The following is a 20,772-nucleotide window of genomic DNA, read 5'->3' on the forward strand; positions in this document are numbered from 1 at the left end:
TGTTGAGTAGGGATGTCACTTAGAGTAGTGTAGGGACAGATTAACCTGGATTTATGTCCTTTATTCCGATGAGTACCAGAACTCAGGTTATAGCTATTCTGTTTAGTCTGATGGTCCTGGAATTGATCCTGGTATTGTTCATCAGTCGCCTGAGACTTTTCCGTAGGATTATGTTTGTATTAGTGCCTGTTTACCTTTTGAACCTCTTGCTGAGGTGTTTGTACCTGCAGTTATTTTTGGTTATGTAATAAATCTTTCAAACTTAGTTTGGTCAGTGGTTCTTGGGGGGGAAGCAATTGGGATTTCAAAATTGTTTATTCTCTTATGACAGATTGCCTAATTCACTCTATGGCAGGTAAAAAGGTCTAGTCGACCTGTGACGGGATTCTGGAGAATGACAAGCAGACTCTAGAGGTAAAATCCCGCCTTTCCAGGGGCGAACCCCCCTATATCTAACCCGGTGGCCAAGGCCCGGCCTCTCTCATCCTAGGCTTCCCGCGGCTCAAGCGCTGTTCAAGCGTGCAGCACCCGGGCCCCCCAGAGGCCCGTAATTTCTTTTGTTTTGTTTCCTTGCAGGTCGATGGCGGCTTGGAAATGGAGGACAGGCGGCAGCTGATTTGGCACGACCAGAGCGCGATCAGCAGTGGTGCACAAGGAGGGGGTGCCGCGGATTATCTGCGGATTGAAGCGGACTGGCTGAGAGCAGCGCGGGAGCAGCGGAGGCGTCTACTGCAGTTAAAGAAAACACTTGTGAGCACAGATGGGTGAGAGTGGGCCGCTGTAGTGCAAACAGTGGTGTGTCAAGTAATACGACGTTTCTGGCGTAAAATGCTTTGGGAGCCTGGCTAGCTCAGTCGGTAGAGCATGAGTCTCTTAATCCCAGGGTCGTGGGTTTGAGCCCCATGTTCGGCAAAAACGAGTAATTTTCAGTTATTTCTGGGCTATGGAGTCAACTTGTTTACTGAATGCAGTCCTTTTTTCCCAACATGGGGGCGTCCCTTAAAGTCCCTGATTCTATCATGCTTGCGTAAAGGCTTTTTTTGCTTGTGTAAAGTGCTCCAATCTATCTTGTGCTAGTGAATTGGAAGAGGTTTTTTCTAGTGAATTGGAAGAGGTTTTGCCCCCTCCCACCCTCAACTAAGCCGATGGTGCTACAGGGAAAAGTACGCAGCGGGCTCGACTTGCTATGGAGTCCCTTGTTTATTGAATGCCAATTTTTCAATACAGGGGGAAGGAAGGGTGTAGGGCGTCTTTTAAGAAGTCCCCTATTCGTATATGAGTCGGAGCATGTGCACGATGTCTTAGTGGCTTCCTCTACATTAGAACAGGCTGTTTCAGACCCGGGCCGCGTGTTGCTCTGCCCCAGTTGTACTGTGTTTCTCTCAGGCTTTCTTTTATATGTTCCATTCTCACCAATAAAAATGCTGCCTGGCCTGGATCATCGTTTGCCAGGCGGCGCGTGCAGTGGTGCATGCGGTTTCTTGTGTAACACGTGAATCATTCATGTGGGAACTGATGTTTGCGCCGAGGTAATGCCGTTAGTTATTTACCTGTGTGTTGTAGATCTTATAGCCAGGTCGTCTATAGTAATACTCCTCCCCCTGTATGAAACTGGTTAAAATGGCCGTCCATTTGTTTAGTTCTTGAGCTTCCAAGGGCAATACTACGTGGGGAATAGTGAGCAGTCTTAAAGCGCCTCGATTTCGCAGAGAATTAGCTCAAATGGTAGAGCGCTCGCTTAGCATGCGGGAGGTAGCGGGATCGATGCCCGCATTCGACATAAGTGTTATTTTAAGGTAAACCGATCGCTGCCTTTTTCAGATTAGGATAGCTCAGGGTTCCTACTCCATTCTTGTCATTAGCACATGTGTTCGTAGCATTTCATCTACTAATTTTCATTTTGAAATGAATCCCTCTCGTTGGTAGATGAAGAACAGGGTGTGACAAATGTACTTATGTGCACTTTCAATTACAAAAAATGCAATTTTAGCCCTGTGTCTTGGAGCGAGGCTATTTCAGGAAGCTGGGTCCCAGTTAAATAATATGAGCTTTGTTTAAAAGTGGACCTCCGGCGCGGCAGCCTTCTTTATAGACCAAATAGGCAACAGAGTCGCACTGGCAGGGCACATCAGAGCGTGCTGCACCACCCGTTTTTATCAGAGCGATATATTGACGCTTCGAATGAAGAGTTTGAGATCCGAAGCTGTTCACTGCAAATGCTACATTCCGTTTGCGGCAGATAGTGATTTAATTTCTGTTAGTCTGGTGTGCAGATTGTAGAAAACACCAGTTTACTTGTTCAAGGGAATCTGATTTTGCGCATACCTCTCTCAGCTGATCCTATTTTTCATGTCTTCCCTATGTGAGAGCCCTGATTCTCCTGGTGTTCCAACTCCCTTCTCTTATTCCTCTCCATGTACTTTTTCTACGATTCCCTTTTCCTCATTGTCTCCATTCGTCTTCTCTCTTTCTTCCCCATTTGCCTTCATACTACACTCATTTTATGTTGGCCACGCTTTTGTTCAGTAAGAGCAATGTTTTACCGAAATGAAAGGGTTGTTTATTGTGTGCCTTTAAACTTTTCACAGAGCGCAAACTCTGCCACATGTGCAGCTAGGGAAAGGTTTTGTTTTGTATGCAATTCATCAGGAGCTTACCGGCCAGCACGCCATCAGCAGCTCCAGCGCCATCAGCAGCTCCAGCGACAGCTCCTGGGCGGGGAACACTGTAGTCTCGCCGCATCAGCTCCAACTAAGCGGCTGGAGACTACAGCTCCCAGCGAGCTTTGCGGGCACTTCCTGCCTCCCGCACTCTTCGCGCCCGGAGGCGCTACAAAGAGCAGACGCTCCCTCGGTGGAGCGGGAGGTCATTTCATCAGGAGCTTACCGGCCAGCACGCCATCAGCAGCTCCAGCGCCATCAGCAGCTCCAGCGACAGCTCCTGGGCGGGGAGCGCTGTAGTCTCGCCACATCAGCACCAACTACGCGGCTGGAGACTACAGCTCCCAGCGAGCTTTGCGGGCGCTTCCTGCCTCCCGCACTCTTCGCGCCCGGAGGCGCTACAAAAAGCAGACGCTCCCTCGGTGGAGCGGGGGGTCATTTCATCAGGAGCTTACCGGCCAGCACGCCATCAGCAGCTCCAGCGCCATCAGCAGCTCCAGCGACAGCTCCTGGGCGGGGAACGCTGTAGTCTCGCCGCATCAGCTCCAACTACGCGGCTGGAGACTACAGCTCCCAGCAAGCTTTGCGGGCACTTCCTGCCTCCCGCACTCTTCGCGCCCGGAGGCGCTACAAAGAGCAGACGCTCCCTCGGTGGAGCGGGGGGTCATTTCATCAGGAGCTTACCGGCCAGCACGCCATCAGCAGCTCCAGCGCCATCAGCAGCTCCAGCAACAGCTCCTGGGCGGGGAACGCTGTAGTCTCGCCGCATCAGCTCCAACTACGCGGCTGGAGACTACAGCTCCCAGCGAGCTTTGCGGGCACTTCCTGCCTCCCGCACTCTTCGCACCCGGAGGCGCTACAAAGAGCAGACGCTCCCTCCGCGTCACGGGACGCGCGCGGGCGACGCCGGGCGGAGCCCGGGCAGAGGGCGGGCCGTCTAAGGCCGTCCAAGGACGATCAGGGACGGGACGGGCCACGTCCTTAACATCATGGGTAAGCGTAAACATGTGCCATCTGCGGTATGCGAGGTGAAAGCTAAGGTGCCTAAGTACACTACCAGCATCATCACGTACCTGACATCGAAAGTTGATAAACTAACTACACAGATTGCAGAGTCAGAGCGTGAGCTGGGTCTGGATACTTCACCAGTGAGCCCTGATACACTACATACCTCTACCATTAACTGCATCCCGTTGGAACCCAGGGTGCTTATTGAGTCCTGTAGACCCACCTGGTCACAATCCCCTATTGTTCTCCCGACCCCGGTTCTGTCTGAAACAGTGATACCGTCTATACCGGTGGTTTCGGGTGATTTTGGAAGCACACTAAAGGATCAGCCTGGGGCTCAACGTGCAATGTATGTCACTGAGGAGGGCATCTCGTCCTTATTAGAGAAACTGTTCTCGGATAGGCTTGAATCCGCCCTAATCCAGATTGCCACTGACATTACGGACACTTTGAAGGATTGTGTTAAGGACCTTTTGGCGAAATGTGAGCGCATCAATGATGTTTTAAATACCCGGGCCCTTTCTTCATCTATACCTCCGGCGTTATGTCCAACAGTTGTGCAGGTTTCTGCCCCCAAGGTTGGTGGCCCACCAACCAACATACCCATCATGGCTACTAGAGTGGCCATCGAAAATCCTGCCCAAAACAAAGGAAAAGTTGATAAGGGTATATATATTCCTACACGGGAGGATGCACCTAGTGTAACCCCAATAGTTAGGTCTAGAGGTGCTCAGGGGGAGCGGGTGGGAAGGGTACCCCCAGTAAATCTACCTCCTGATGCTACACCATTTGTAGCAATTCTGGTTAATGTGCCTAAACTTGCTGTTGGGGAGGTAGAACATCATGCCACCCTTCTTAAGCATATCAAAAACTGGTGTAATGCGAACTGCACGGGTGAGGGCGACATCGCAGATAACATTCTGACAGGTAGAAGGGTTAACTGGGTGGGCTCAACCAAGAAAGAGGTAGCAGGAGACTGTGTAATAGTGAATTTTAAATTTAGAAATGTCTCTAGCCGTCTGTTTTGGGATAGTTCCCCTTTGGACCCAGTAGGTAAGAGTGTTTGGGCGATGCCCCTTGGCTTTTTTTATCCTCGTGTATTTAGGTCAGGTGGAGGAGAGAATACTTTGTCACATCATAGTGTAAATGCTTGGGCTAAAGACAAACTTATTTTGCCGTTACAAACTAGCCAATGGGTGACAAAGCAACCAAGGGCAGGTGGCTCGGCAAATTCTGTAAGGAACACTCCTACCACAGACTTAGTTGTGTCAAATAGGTTTGCGGCTCTAGCCGATCAAATTGATATTGACTGACTAGAGCACGAACAGATAAGCTTGAATGCCCCTTGTAATGAAATTGTTTCTATAAATGTTTCATGCAACACAGAAAGTGTAGCCGCAAATGACCCTCTAGATCTGGCCAGGGGGAACATCAGGCTACTTTCCTGGAATATTGCGGGTCTACGGGCCAAGCAGGAGGACACAGTTTGGCTACAAAAGATAAAAGAACACGATATAGTGGCCTTGCAGGAAACTTGGGCAAGGGACAATGCTTTCTGGGTGGATGGCTATAAATCGTTTTTTGTCAAATCGCAGAGTTCTATGGCGGGAAGGGATAGAGGGGGTCTGTTGTTTTTAGTTTCAGTTAAACTGGCAGGTACTGTCAAGGAAATCCCCAGTTCCTCATATTATTTCCAGTTGGTGGAAATCCTCCTGGCAGATAATAATAAATTAGTATTAATAAATTGCTATAATTCCACGCAGGGGGTCCCGCTAATTTTGTTATAGAAGGATTGTCTTCCTTTTTAACCAATTATATGTCAAAACAAACCACTTTTGTTCAACTCATACTGATGGGAGATTTTAATGTTCATTTGTGTGGGCTACATTGTCTTATTGAGGATGATACGGGCCCAGATCATACGACTTTGCCACATTTCGAGCATAGCCCAAAGGGTGTGGCAATGGAAAATTTGCTATCCTCTAACGACTTATTCGAACCAGGGTTTGCAGACTTGAAGGATCGTGTGGCCACATATAACGCAAGGGGAAGTGAATTGATTATCGATTATATTTTTTTGTCCCCGGGTCTTCTCCGCTATGTATTGTTTTATAATGCTATTGTAAGTGGGTTTAGTGACCACAACCCGGTGTCGCTAGTCTTGGACGTTTCCATTGGTCTGAGTAAAGTGGCCTTGAGGGCCACCGCTATAAAAGATGTAAGGAGTAAGGACCAAGGAAGGCGTCTTAAATGGTGCAAAGTTTGCCCGGAGGACTTTTTAGGCTTAATTGAGCAAAATATGGCCGTAGAACTTGCGACATGTAGGGATTCAGATAGGGAGGGGAAGGAGGTGGTTAGTGCTTTTGAGGCTATTTGTTCCAGAGTGGAAGAAGAGTTAACAGCCAGACCAAGGAGGGGACCTGCCCCAGCTTTTGGCTGGTTTGATCACACATGCTCTAAAGCACACTCAGATTTGTTGAAAGCCCTTAAACATTCTCCTAGAGACAAGAAACTGGTGGCACAACTGAGGAAAAAATACGCAGTGGTGGTCAAGACTCGGAAAAAGACCATCAAAGAGGAAGCTTGGGACTCTTTGATGGATTCTACCACCCTTAAACAAAGCTCCAAATTCTGGTCCATAATTAACAACCCTTTATTTGCCCAATCAAACAACATAGATCTTGAAGTTAACATCTCTGAAGCAGAGTGGATTAAACACTTTTCTAATATCTATGGGTCAAATGAAATGGTTGAGACATTTTCAATGCCTCGTTCCCCAGCCTCCATTCCCAAGCTAAAATTTAGTAAAACCGAAGTGGAGGTTGCGATTAAAGGCTCAGCTGGTAATAAAGCCCCTGGCCCAGACGGGGTCCCTCTGGATCTCTATAAACTAAACCCAGGGATGTGGGCAGAGATTTTAGTCAATGTTTTTAATTGTGTATTTGAAGGGGGATTCCCAAAAACTTGGGCTTGTTCTATAATAGTCCCTATTTTCAAAAAGGGCCAAAGAAGCGACCCTAAGTGTTTCCGACCTATATCCTTGTTGGATTCCTCTATGAAGATTCTGGGCAAAGTTTTATTGGCAAAAATTAGTAACTGGTCCATGGAAAACGCCATTTTAACAGATGCTCAATATGGGTTCCGCGCAGGTAGAGGCACAGAGGACCAATGTTTAAATCTTCATTTGTTAATTTCAAAATATTCCACGGCTACAAAGGGGTCAATTTTTGTTGCTTTTATGGACCTGTCCACGGCCTTTGATTTAGTCAACAGAGCTCGGCTGTGGACCATGCTGTTAAAACTGGGTCTTGATCCTCCTCTTGTGTACTACCTTGCTGAACTTCACAAAGACTTAAAGGCCTCGATCAGAATGGACCAAGAAGGAAATCGCACAGCCTGGTTTAAATCATGCAGGGGTGTTCGGCAGGGTTGCATCCTTGCTCCCATGCTGTTCACTCTTTATATAAACTCATTGGAGAAAAACCTTCTAACTGCTACTTTGGACACACCGCGTGCAGGGGATACTCGTATTCCTGTTCTCCTGTACGCGGATGACGCTGCCTTGATAGCCCGGACACACTTAGGATTACAGAGACTTTTAAATGCTTTTAGTGAATTTATGTCTTCTCTTGACTTAGTAGTAAACAATTCCAAATCTCATGTTATGGCATTTGGGGCTGTGAAAAATAATACCAAATCTTTCTACTGTAATGGTGAAGTGATCACTAATGTCAAAATTTTTACTTATCTTGGTGTAATTTATGATACAGAGTGTAGCTGGGTCCCCCAAATTACAACCAAAACTAAAGCGGTTAGGAGCTCGGCAAACGCAATTTTAAGTTTCTCCAGGAGACTTGGCGGGAAGCCTACTGGTGCACTATTGAGCCTGTACAGGGCAAAAACTGTGGCAATAGCCAGGTATGGTTCAGGCCTGTGGGGCTATGTTAATAGTGAAACCATTCAAAGGGAGGAGAATGAGTTCCTTCGATCTATATTAGGGCTCCCTCAATCGACAGCCACGTTTTCTATACATCAGGAGCTTGGCCTAGGGTACATTACCGATATTCTTTCAATGGCACCTATTCTCTTATGGATTAGGACCTGAACTAATGTAAACCTAGGTTTAAATCACAAAATACTGATGGATTGTCTACATTTGGACAGATTTAAAGACATTCCTTGGCTGTCTTACATTCATAAGTGCTCTTTGGAACTTGGTCGTCCCGAGATTTTCTCCGCCACTTCGGGCTTAAAAAAATCTGATCTTGATTGGGTCAAGCTCAATTTCTCCAAACTGAAAAGCTTGGAGAGAGAGGAATGCCAACTCATAAAGCCCACGGTCAGAGCCCACTTTCTGACCATCACCTGCCTGGCTATACAACCGTATCTTGCCATAGTTAACATCCCTTTTCATAGGTGGCTTCTGGTAAAATTTCGTTTTGAACAGATTTATACGGTTCTTTGTGACAGCCAAGGTTGGTTTAAGCAGGAGGATGCACCTGTGTGCAACTGTGACAATTTTTCACAGCAAGATAATATGCACCTTATGCTGTTCTGCCATTTTTATATCACGCCAAGACAGAAGTACCTGGTGCCTTTATTGAAGGATAAAGCATTCCATCAGGCAAAACCAGCCCTCCTGTATCTCCAAATGTTGGATTCACCCCTAGTTATGTTCAGCGTGGCTAACTATCTTGTTGCTGCTGCTAGGATCAGGAGGAGGCGACTGTAAATATAGCAAGGAGGTTCGCCTTAGAGGATGAAATATGTTCTTTGCATTTGCATTTCTTAGCTGATAATTACCTGTTTTTAAACTGTGTACATTATTGCTATAACTGTTTTTAAATTGTATATATTATTGTTAATACTTTATGTATTGTTCCATGAAACCGAATTGCCCTTTTATATTGATTGTAGTATGCTTTTATGATTTTTAACTAAATCGAATAAAGTGGTTTTTGACTTGACTTGAATAAGTAATACAGCAATTGTAGGCACCCACATTGAATTGTGTATGGCGCCTGCAAATGTTATTTCATTTTGTTTTTGTAACCGTAATTTTGTAGTAAGGTTGAGGCAATAACCACTTAGAGTCTCTGTTTGGGGGCTGGGCCCCTTTCTTGCCACTCGCATGGCAAACAAGTTGTATGCCATGCTGCTTCTCTAGACCAAGTTTAGCAAAGTGTGCTCTGTTGCAAATGGGCCCATCCCCCCTCCAGGAAGCTAGTCCTGTCTTTCACCGTCTTCAGGGAGGAGCCTCTTGTCATGCTAATTTTGAAATGCACAATCGCGCATTTGCACTTCTATGAACAGCCATCCTGAAGTTCTGCGCGGAATGCTGCTTTTCGTTTCTACTCTCTCAATAGTAATCGTATTAATAGACATTTTGGAGTTTCTTGTAAACATTTCCCTATTTAAGGAGTAGTAAATATATATATTGTAGGGTGGTATGGAATTTAGTGTTTAATGTATCTGCTTTCCAGTGGGTACAATAAACTGCATTAAATGTTCGCCGTGGTAGCTACAGGGTAGCGGCAGTCCTTGCTCTCGTTGTCTGAGTAATTGTAATTGTAATTGTAAAGGTTTCTCTATAGCGCATGGCTACTCGGAAGCATCCCAGCGCTTGATATTAAACAGAGGAAAAGAGATCAGGAACCTAAAGTACAGAGGACCTACTTATCTAAATCTTAGGGAACAGTGCTGTTTTTAACTTTTTGCGAAATGCGAGCAGGTTAGGCTCTAGACGGAGTGGTAAGGGAAGAGCATTCCACATCTTGGCCGCATTTCGCGAAAAGAGACGGCCCCCTGTTCGGGACCTGTTGGTCCTGGGGATTATTAGAAGGTTTTGCTGGGTTGAACGAAGATCCCTAGATGGTTTATATGGTCTGACCATGTCATTTAGAATGGGAGGGCCCTTCCCATAAAGAGTTTTATGGACCAGACAAAGGGTCTTGAAGTGGACCGGCTCCTGTATTGGAAGCCAATGCAGGGTCCTTAACGAAGGTGCAGCTGATGCGCGGCGGCTGGTACCAGTAAGTAACCTTGCTGCGGAGTTCTGGGCAATCTGGAGTTGTCGAGTGACTGAAGTGGGGGCTCCTAGATAAAGCGCATTCCCATAGTCCAGCCTTGATAGAATAAGGGACTGGACTATGGTTTTCTTGGCGGCTTCGGGTAACTGGGGAAGGATTTTACGAATTGTCTTCGGGAGGCCAAAACAGGTGGCCACTGTTTTTCTTGCCTGGGTTTTAAAAGACAGTTCCGTATCAAGCCAGAAGCCGAGGCTTTTTATCTCGGACTTTTGGGGTGGGCCCGAGCCCCATGCAGGAGGGCCACAAGGTTGAGTTATTAAAAGTGGCTTTTTTCCCAAGTAGCATCAGCTCAGTTTTCCCCCCATTCAACTTCAGATGGGACGCATCCATCCACTTCGCAACCGCCTCCAGGCAGCTGCAAAGATTGGCCGGAAGGGGTTCCACCTGATTTAAGGAGACCACTAGCTGAGTATCATCAGCGTAGCTTACCAACTGGATGCCAAAGGGGGCTACTACCTCTGCTAAGGGTGCCATGTACACATTGAACAGTGTGGGGCTAAGGGAAGAGCCCTGTGGTACCCCACACTGTAATGGCACTGAGAGGGAGCAGCTGATTTCTGAGAAAACCTTAAAAGCTCTGTCGCTGAGAAAAGACCCGAGCCACTTAAGGGCCTTGCCCGTGACTCCGATCCTCTCCAGGCGAGCCAGAAGGATACGGTGGTTAACCGTGTCGAAGGCGGCGCTGAGGTCCAGGAGGATAATGGCCGCGCTGCCACCTGCGTCCAAAATCCTCCTGGAGACCTCAACCACCCTCAACAGAGCTGTTTCGGTTCCCTGTCCCTTCCGGAATCCTGTTTGAGTGGGGTGCAGCAAATCATAGGTCTCCAAATAAGATGCTAGCTGTTTATTCACCCATTTTTCGGTAAGCTTACTGATGCCGGGAAGAAGGGAAATGGGGCGGTAGTTGGAAAAATCATCAGGATTAAGATTCGGTTTTTTCAACAGGGCTTTTACCATGGCTAGCTTCCAGTCTTGTGGTACTATACCAGATTCCAGCGAGGTGTTGACTAGGTTAGTAATGTGCTTGCTGACATGGGGTAAAGCCAGTCTCAATATGGTCATGGGAGCAGGGTCAAGTGGGGAACCGCTTTTTATAGAGTTGAACAGAGGGGGTAAGAGTTCGGCACTAAGTGGAGAGAAAAATGAGAGACAAGGTGAGATAGAATCAATATCACCTATGTGAGAAGGGTTTGATTCGACCACCTGTAGGGGAGGAAGAGAAAAAATGATATTTTGGATTTTCGTGGCAAAAAAACTTGCTAGTTTATTGCAGCGAACACCAGATTCCTCAAGTGATAGTTCAGATGATGGCGGATCAGGGGCTTTTACCAGAGTTTTTACTATCTTGAACATCTCTCTAGGGGCATTGGCAGATTTCTCAATTTTTTCAGCAAAAAAGGTAGATTTGGCTATATTGAGGGCAGATTTATATTTCTTTATGGTAGATCTGTATTTATTTTTCTTCTCCTCGTCGAAGTGTTTTTGCCACTGCCTTTCCTCCCGTTTGCATTCCTGTTTGAGGGACCTTAGGTCTGAATTAAACCAGGGCTGTTTATTAGGACCTTTTTTATTTGTAATACATTTTTTTGGGAGCACACTATCCAGTGATTGCTCGATCCATCGGTTGAAGTCTGTGTTCGCCTTATCGATGTTCTGATTGGCCAGAGGTTCGTTCTGTTTTAATGATTCTATCCAATCATTGGATTCTAATTTCGTCCTGCGCCTACCTAAGACTTTATGGGGGGGTTTAATGGAGCTGGATATATTTGTTTGCCATAAAAAAGGGATTACCATATGGTCTGACCAAGGAATTGGGTATGGTTCAGCTGTGGTCAATTCTGCGACGTTGGAAAATATGGGGTCTAAGAGATTCCCTTTGGAGTGGGTAGGATGCCGGACAATCAAGTGTAGTTCGCAGGCAGCTAAATCTTTCGTTAATTCCAGTGCAATGGTATCCGAAGGATTGTTAAAATGGAGGTTCAGGTCTCCTAACACTATAAAGTTAGAGACGGTACTGGCTAGCTCCAGAGTGGTTTCAATTAGCCCTTCTACAAATTGACCTGTCGGGCCAGGTGGACGGTAAATTAGGTGACCAGAGAGTGACAGTTCTGAAGATAGTGTAATGGAGAATTGTGTATTCTCGCAGTCTGGGATGGCACTGTCATTCAAGCGACAAATTAGGTGTTCCCTATATAGAATAGCGATCCCTCCACCAACCTTCAGTCCTCTATCCCTGTGTTGGATCAGATAACCAGAGGGTAGGGCTCGAACAATGTCGGGGCCGAAAGTCGATCCAAGCCACGTTTCTGTTAGAAAAAGAATGTCCACGTCCAGGTCTTCGATTAGTAAGGAGATTTCAGTGGCATGTTTTGGTAGAGAGCGGCAGTTAACCAATGCCATTTTTAAAAATGACCTCAGCTATACTTTTTCTAGGACCCTGTGTTGTTTTAATGGTAGCCTCAGTTGCCCTAAAGGAACAGTATTTGCAAGAGAGGCAGCCAAGCGCAAGGTCCACAGAGTGGCTACAGGGAGGTGGAAGTACCCCTTTTAAAGTAACGAGTGCCAAGCGTGAATATGTTAGTGGAAGTGGGGCTGGTGTTTCAGGGATCCGGGACCGAGGGCCCGCCTGGGCGCGAACGGGCGCAAACGGGCAGGACTCTGGCACGACTCCGGTGCAGGTCCGGCGCGTCCGCAGTACGCGTCCGCTGCGCGGAGTCATGACCGTTCTTTTTATAGCGCTGCTAGAGCGCGCGATTCGCCTGGCCCACAACCAATATGGCCGCCAAGATCGAATCCCAGCCCTCGGCGTCGAAGCTCGGCCGAGGGCGGTCTGGGGTAGGGGAGGGGGGAAGAGCACAGAGCGCTTAGGAGCGCTGGGGGGGTCTCAAGTCTCGGGCGCTTTTTATTCAAGCGCTATCGAGCACGCTAGTAAAATGCACAATTTAAAAATGCTTTTTAGTCAAGCACGAGCAACAAACAAAGTAAAACACAGATTCTAAGGTGCCAAGTAAAGTGAAAGAAAGAGACCTCCCGGCTTCCGCCTCAGGAGGGAAAGGATTCTTCTGTTGGTTATCGCTGAGTGGAGCTGTTGGGGGGGGGAGCCCAAGGCAGCGGACGTGGTCGGCGGTCTGAGCTGGCTGGCATGCTTCTTGGCGCTAGCCGCTGGCGGATTCTGTCTTTCTCGGGTCTGAGCGTGCTGCATGCGTGGATATGTTTTTTTTTTTTTTTTGCATCGGTCAAGTGTTTGCAGTTTATTCAAGGCGACGGCATGCTATCTTGGCCAAAATTGATCACACATATTGCAGAATTCAGAGAAGGTTAGGAAGATTTCCAAGTGAAGCGTAGTCTCGCTGTTATGCTGTTGGGCGACAAACAAGGAATAATGGCCGCCCCGCACGTGAGGTGCATTTACGGGAATCGAACACGGGTTAGATCTGGCGACATGGTGCCGCGTCATCTTGACCGCCCCTCATGCGAGGTTCATGACAGGTATGGTTGTGGCGCCTAGTAGAAAGGGGACCAAAAGTATTTGGTATCATGTCGTAGGGCAGAAAGTTGGCAGGCAACTAATTGGTGTTCTAATCCGGTAGGTAGGTTACATGACCAGTAACCGATGTTGCTGACATGTTCACTTTTATCTTCGGGGCACTTGGCGGCAATTCGGGCGTTGGTATATGGCTGCGTGCTTTTATAAGTTTAATAGTAACGCCGTGATTGCACGGCCGTTTTAGATTGTGTTCTCATCGTCGTCTTGGTTTGGTTACGCTCGGGTACCGAATCTTTGGCAGCTTTGTTCTATGTGCTTAGATCCGGATCATTTGCCGGGTACGAGTGTCTCACTTAAGTTGTTAAATTGTCACTTACACTTTAGTAAGAACCTGCCACGAATAGCAATCTAATCTTTGGCAGGTTTAGCGATGGGCTGGGTTGGCGCCATATTCGGCCGGCTTTCCCCTTCGATTCGGGTTCTCCCTCCATTGTGTTGTGCATTCTGGGATTCGTAGTCTGGGGCCCCGACTGGGATTTTCCCCTCCATGGTGCTGTAATTCTGGGATTTGTAGTTCTGGGGCTCCGTCAGCGCGCGCGTAACGGGGACTGGATGGAATGTTGCCCGAGCACCAAGGGCACGCTGAGAGCGGCTCTTTTACAGCCAGTATCGGCGGCCTGACATGTGTGGAATTCTGTAAGGTACGGGAACACTCAATGGTTAGTAGGGCTCTGTGGTGGTGCACAATAATATTAATAAATTGAGAATAGTGGGCTTAGAACTCCTTTGATGTATACCTGAAATTTGTATCAGAACAATATCCTTTAGGACAAATTTCGACCGGTTAAATAAAACGAGAAGGGATAGAAGGACAGGTCCGGCTCCCGGCTTTTAGGTGGAGAAATAAGCCGAATAAGATTCGAAGTAGGCTCATGGTGACAGGCTCAAAGCCTCGAGGTCAAACGTCTGTTATTTAAGTTAACGCCTAGACGCCCAAGCTGAGCATGCGCCTTATGTTATAACACAGCCTGCTACCAGCCTATTTAACTTCCATTTGGAACTGGAACTAAACACGTCCTGTTGTAATATAATGGGTCCTATTGTGAAGCGCGCTGACGCCTGCGGGTAAAAGTCCACGCGATTTCATAGACTAATGCACAATGCTGCAGCCTAACATGTCACAAGTCCCGTGTAGCCAGTCTTTATTAGTAACTGCTCTCCAAGTTGATGTCGTAGCACGTTGAGTGCTGCTTCCCGAAATATAACAACATTCGGATCAGGCGATCACGGGTTCCACGGAGGTTGGTCAAAAAATAAAACAAGAGTTTCTCGCGTAACCCGTAGTCGGGGGTCATCGACACAAACGAGGTGATCGTTAACAGCAATAGAAACAGAAGCCAGACCATGCAACCTTCCGTGCTACTGATTTGATAGCTAGTGTAATAGGGATGGGGGAGGTTGTTATTAATTTGTTTAAGCAGTGCTTTTCCCCCACAAAATATATGTAACAGTTATTCATGGGTCAGGGAATGATAACAATTGGCAAATCGTAGAGTGATACTCTCATGGTTAAAAGAGAGTTGGGAGTTGCTCCGTGTAAACAATCCCTGGAATGATTTCACGGGTGATCGTGGGCAGGCGCTTTATGCGCCAAGAAGCCTATGTGAGCGAGTATTCTCTAACTGCCAATAGCGTGTCCATAGCATATACTCGCGGCAAACATGTCATCCCGAGTGGGGCATTCCTTATTGCTTGAGGTCAACTTGATTCATTTATTTGATTTAGGCGTTTTATATAGCGCGGACTTTGCCCGGGGTGTGTGAGCGCTTTACATTAGGAACAGTAAATAACTTGCAAAAGCAGACGTTAAGTTACATGTGGTAAAAGTGACAATGGTGAGCTAACAAAATACATGAGGTAGCAACCAGTGCATTACAGAGGGAAAAAATGACAAGTGTGCAGGTTACAAGAGAAACAGCATACAATTAGAGGTGAAATACTGCAATATATGATAGACACTCCGGCACAAGAACAAATGTTAGGGGGGCAATGGTGGCACGTGTGCAAGTAGCAAAGGCAAACAACAGTTGCGAAGTAGCGAACAGTGTGTTACAAGAGAAAAGTGACGTGTGCAAGTTACGCAAGAGTACTAAACACAGGTACAAGGAATCCGATCCCCGTATACTAAGTCCAGATGAAAACAGCAAACGCATTGCTCAGTAAGCAAAAAATTAAGAAAGGTGAACAAATATGACATTTTGATATAACAGCCACAGAGTGAGGAAAAGTTAAGTATTTAGACCTCAGGCAAACAAGGAAACGACTTCTGGAAAGAGCCAGAAAGCGATTTTCTGTACATCAAAACTTGGAAAGGCCTTTAGCAATTATACCATATGTACAACAGAAAACTGGAAGGACAATTTGACTTTAACTCCATTGTCATAATTACTACTGATGCTGTGCTCACACAGCAAGAAAACCATTCTGCGGCAGGGTAACTTTCACATTCCCATCACTTTTGCTTCCTGGTACCAATATCACTGGTTTACATTGGCACCAAATAAAATCAGGCAAATAATCACTCGCCGAGCCCTTGATCCCATTTCCGAAGGAAAACAGCTACCTTATTGCATAGTAAGCGAAACAAGGATATGTGAACAAATAGGTTAATTTGAAGTAACCTCCTTTCATGTTTACAGAGTGAGAAGAGTTAAGTAACTAGACTTCAGGCGATCAAAGAAATGACTTCTGGAACAGAGCAAGGAAGTGAATTCTGAGTGTTAAATTTCGAACTGGGGTGACCGTAAATACTTATAACCCCTGGAGTTGACAGTACGCCTATTAATTTGGGCAGGCGAAGGGAGTGCAGGTTAAGAGCTACCCAAACACGCAAAGGTGATAGGAGGAATGCCAGCAATCTGTCTAACCTCTGGCAGTAGCTCGGGGTAGTAGTCAACAGACCCATGCATGAGCTCATGGGACGAGAGGCCTGGGTTTCATCAGGCAGTACCAATACAAGAGAACACTGATGGGTACTACGACAGAGACAGGGTTCCCTTGTCTAGATTGGGAGTGTACATATTCCTCCCGGAAGTACAAGAGGTACGAAACAGCGTCGGGATGTAGCTAGGTGGGTGGGGGGCTCTGTCATCGACGGAAGCCTCCTCCAGAGCTGTGGCGGAGTTACAGGGCGATCTGGAAGCAGACGGGTACAGTAAGGGTACCTCTGCGGCAGAAGGGTACAGTAAGGGTACCTCTGCCTGGCACAGTAAGGGTGCCTGAGCCAAGGACCAGGAGCCGAAGGAGGTTCCGGGAAACCGCAACGGCGCCCCGTTAGTCCTTCGGGCGGTCGGGGGGCCTGAACCGACCGGGGGTGGCCCACACCGCTCAGCCCCGACAGGGGGGGCGGGCGGAAGTATAACGAAGTTGGTAATGTGCTGCACCGTCAGAGCATCGACTCGCCGTGCAAGATGGCTCCTTAGGCATGCGGGACAGAGAGGGGCTGCCTGCTTTGGATCGCCTGTAAGATGACCCACCTTAAAACGTCATACGTATGTTGTATGAAATAAAACCTGCGACAGTTCTTTCCCATAAATATGTCTCCTGAGTTTCATTGGGGAGGAATGATGTAAATGTTCAAGCAGGCGGGAGTGAATGGCGGTGTGGGCACTATGCCGCTGACCGCGTGACCCGCAGGGGAACATGGGGGGGGCAGCACTTTAGTCCCACCCGGCAGAGACTCCAGTCCACCCGGGTGGGGCGCCCCGCCCCGCCTCTACCATTCACAGGCCAGGGGAGGGCCTACATGTGGGAGGGGCGAACCCCCCTATATCTAACCCGGTGGCCAAGGCCCGGCCTCTCTCATCCTAGGCTTCCCGCGGCTCAAGCGCTGTTCCCACCCTGAACCCTGACCCAGCAGCTTGAGTGGCGGCGCAAAGTAATGGAATGTTGTAATGTTTTTCTTGTGTTGCAGGCGGAGTTACAGGGCGATCTGGAAGCAGACGGGTACAGTAAGGGTACCTCTGCGGCAGAAGGGTACAGTAAGGGTACCTCTGCCTGCACAGTAATGGTGCCTGAGCCAAGGACCAGGAGCCGAAGGAGGTTCCGGGAAACCGCGACGGCGCCCCGGTAGTCCTTCGGGCGGTCGGGGGGCCTGAACCGACCGGGGGTGGCCCACACCGCTCCGCCCGACAGGGGGGGCGGGCGGGAGTATAACGAAGTTGGTAATGTGCTGCACCGTCAGAGCATCGACTCGCCGTGCAAGATGGCTCCTTAGGCATGCGGGACAGCGAGGGGCTGCCTGCTTTGGATCGCCTGTAAGATGACCCACCTTAAAACGTCATACGTATGTTGTATGAAATAAAACCTGCGACAGTTCTTTCCCATAAATATGTCTCCTGAGTTTCATTGGGGAGGAATGGTGTATATGTTCAAGCAGGCGGGAGTGAATGGCGGTGTGGGCACTATCAGAAAGCACCGCCCCCGTCCGGACACTCGGCTCGGGACCGGTTTTGAAAAATAAAATGGTGATAAATTAACTTCACTACCATTTTATTTTTCTATCTCTGGTGGCAATTTTTAGTGGGACGCTGCTCATCCGCCTTAATGGAGGAGCTGCCCCAGCATCGCAGACCCTGACGATTACTGTGTTCAGCCAACAAGTACCCACCTCAAAGGAGCAAAAGTAGGACACTGAAGAAGAGGCTGAGAGACATAACATTTCCCATCCTCCGCTCTTCCATCTACCTACTGTAAGTGCAGAAAGTGCACATTAAGACCCTGTACCGGTACGTGGAATGCTTTAAATAGAGCACTTTACTTCTGTTTCCTGTGATGAAGAGAAAACTCGCAGCAAACGAGCTCCAATAACGTGCCGATATGTTTCATCATAAAATATAGAGCTTGAATTGTGGTGTGTTTGCCTTCATGACAGCATCTCGTGGCTCATCTAACAGTATTTTCGAACAGTTCCTAAAGTTTTGCACAAATTTTACCTAAATGTTGCTTACTTGTGCAAGTGCCACCTCTGTACTGGGACAAAGAGTAAGGCACAGTGTCTGTCTAAGTTTACTAAACACTGCTTACATTGATATTTTAGGTGATGTCAGCAGAAAAGAGAAAACTTACAAATGACTATCAAAAATGGGGGAGCAGCCCTACGGGATCCTCTGCAGGAGAGGCAGGGTAGACAATGCCGACGATTTCAAGTGTATTGATTGTTACAATTGGTTTGTCTTGCATTTTGAGTTTATACAAAATATATTTTTAAGAACAGCTGCAGAGGAAAAAAATGCGATTGCTTTGTGTATATGTAATGCATCTATGAGATAACTTAATGTGTGACCATTTCGTGTATTTGTAAGATGTAAAATAGTCCCTCGTGTATTGCATTGCAACCGCTCCGCAGAAGGCAGAAAGATACACTAAACAGCCAATAGCCTGAGGTGAGAGATGTGTATTTCCTTCGGCAGAGTCAAAACCCACTGTGTATATTTCTTGGTAACGTTAGTGCTGTTAAGACAGACCTAAAAACAGAGCCTTGGGAATGCAGTAATGTGTAATTTTCTAAGTTAACAACGCTATGCAGGTGGTGCTCGCCTCACTGCACCGCATGTGTGGAATCGCGAGAGTCCATAGTCTGCCTATATCTTACACCAAGTAACTCTTTTCACCCCCTCCCAAATGCTCATCTTGATTCTGTTCACAGTTGAAGGTAAAGTACTGGTGAAAGACCACACAGCTGTTGGACAAGAAAACAAAGGCTATATGCCAAGTTCAGCAACACTGGCTCAGTATGACATAGGAATTAGCCAAGATCACAAACTACTCTTCCACGATAACACAGTTCTGGTACTGAATCACAAACTGGCCTTATCTGGAAAAGGACAACACAAATGTGCATTCAATATAAATTTAGGCTTTCATCGGAGTTCTGACTGAATTAAAAAAAAAAACATTGCTGCAGTGAAAAAATACAAAAGGATTGTTTCGTTATGGCAATCATGTAGGATATAAATCATTTACTTTATAATGATTAAGTGTATTTTTGAGATGAAAATAGTACTTTATGTATGGCAATGCAAACATTTAATGGGAGGTAAATTGATGCAAGTAAAAGCCAATGACATTTTTTTTATTTTCTAATATATTTTATTTTGTCAATTATTACATACCATACGACGCTCCCTATCTCAGGAAGCCATTGATATATATCCGGACAGAATATACCAATGACATTATTTTAAAGAATTATTTACAGTACGTGTTCAGACAGCTGAGACCTATTCCACAAGTACCCTGTATGTGGAATAAAAAATTAACAACTTAATTAAACATACTAAAAATGTAGTATATTAACTGGAAATAGGCTAATCCTGGTTTTTCCATATCTTATACATTTAAGTGACATTACCTCCTCGTCCTGTCTCCCCGTCCCATTCCTGAACAGTGAGCAGCTAGTCTGCTCCACAGAAACCTATTACCTAGCTGAGCTTTTTTGCACTTCCCCCAACATGGCGTCACTATCACGTGACAATAAAGGGGGAAGTGCCGGACAGAAACATCCTGAGAATACCAAAGAAAACAATCCCAGAAAGCGAAACAATCACCCCAAAGAACCAATGCAACCCAGGGAGGGAGGGAAGGGCTCAGGAATGGGACGGGGAGACCAGGACTCAGAGTAATGAATATTACTGGTGAGTAACCGGGCATTTTTACCTGCCTCCATTGTACAAGATCTAATCGTTATTGTTTCTTAGTAACTGCTGATTTCATGCTTGAACGTAGTTTTTCTTAACTTGAGCGGAACAAAGTGTTCTCCCTAATGATGTCAGCTGGTGTGTGAGGGAACGATAAAGTGACTATAAAATAGAAACTGCTGTGCGTACATATGGAACATCAGGATGTGGGGAGAAAGAGGACGTAACTGTTCAAAACACTGCAGAGGAAAGTGATGTGAATGGATGAACAGGAGTGTTTAAGGCACAGGCACTACCCATTCAATAATGTTTAATTCACAGATTTTCAATAATAATCATTTAAAACAAAAGCATTGCTGTCAGGACTCTTGGAAAGGATTCCTAGTTACATGTTCTAGCCCAGTCCCTTTTTAGAGACTCACCCCATAAAAACACACACACACTTTTTTCATACCAATTATAACCCTGGCAACATGGATAACACATTACCATGATTCACAGACAAAGGGCTTACTGTGGGAATAATGGTTGATAGTCCATTAGTGTGAGTGGTAAATAATGCTGACACGTGACTAGGAAGTTCAGTTGTATGGATAGACGGAACTTGTTGACCAGGTTCAATATGTGTTATTTGCATGGTAGAAGCCATGAAATTGCAAAGGAAAGCAGCCAGCATAAAAATCAATACATTCAAGCAAATTATTTCTATTATAAAGTGCAATCAGTGCAGAATCAAGGCTTTGTTTGCAAATGTTGATCTTATACGGTTATCACAAGACTAAATGATCTTACCCATTTCATATTTAAATCTGTTGGAATCCTAAAGCCTA

At 46.6% G+C, this 20,772-nt stretch overlaps 1 long non-coding RNA gene across 2 annotated transcripts in view; it reads right to left on the bottom strand.

Annotated features, from left to right (window-relative positions):
- Positions 1-19,689, bottom strand: part of LOC144782701 (uncharacterized) — a 75,583-nt gene extending 55,894 nt beyond the window's left edge. For both annotated transcript variants that reach the window (XR_013601214.1, XR_013601215.1), the window contains exon 1: positions 19,657-19,689. This is a non-coding gene — a long non-coding RNA (uncharacterized LOC144782701). The remainder of the gene's footprint in view (positions 1-19,656) is intronic.
- Positions 19,690-20,772: the final 1,083 nt, after the last annotated feature.

The sequence above is a fragment of the Lissotriton helveticus genome, chromosome 9 (genome assembly GCF_964261635.1).
Source record: "Lissotriton helveticus chromosome 9, aLisHel1.1, whole genome shotgun sequence".
Classification (NCBI taxonomy): domain Eukaryota; kingdom Metazoa; phylum Chordata; class Amphibia; order Caudata; family Salamandridae; genus Lissotriton; species Lissotriton helveticus.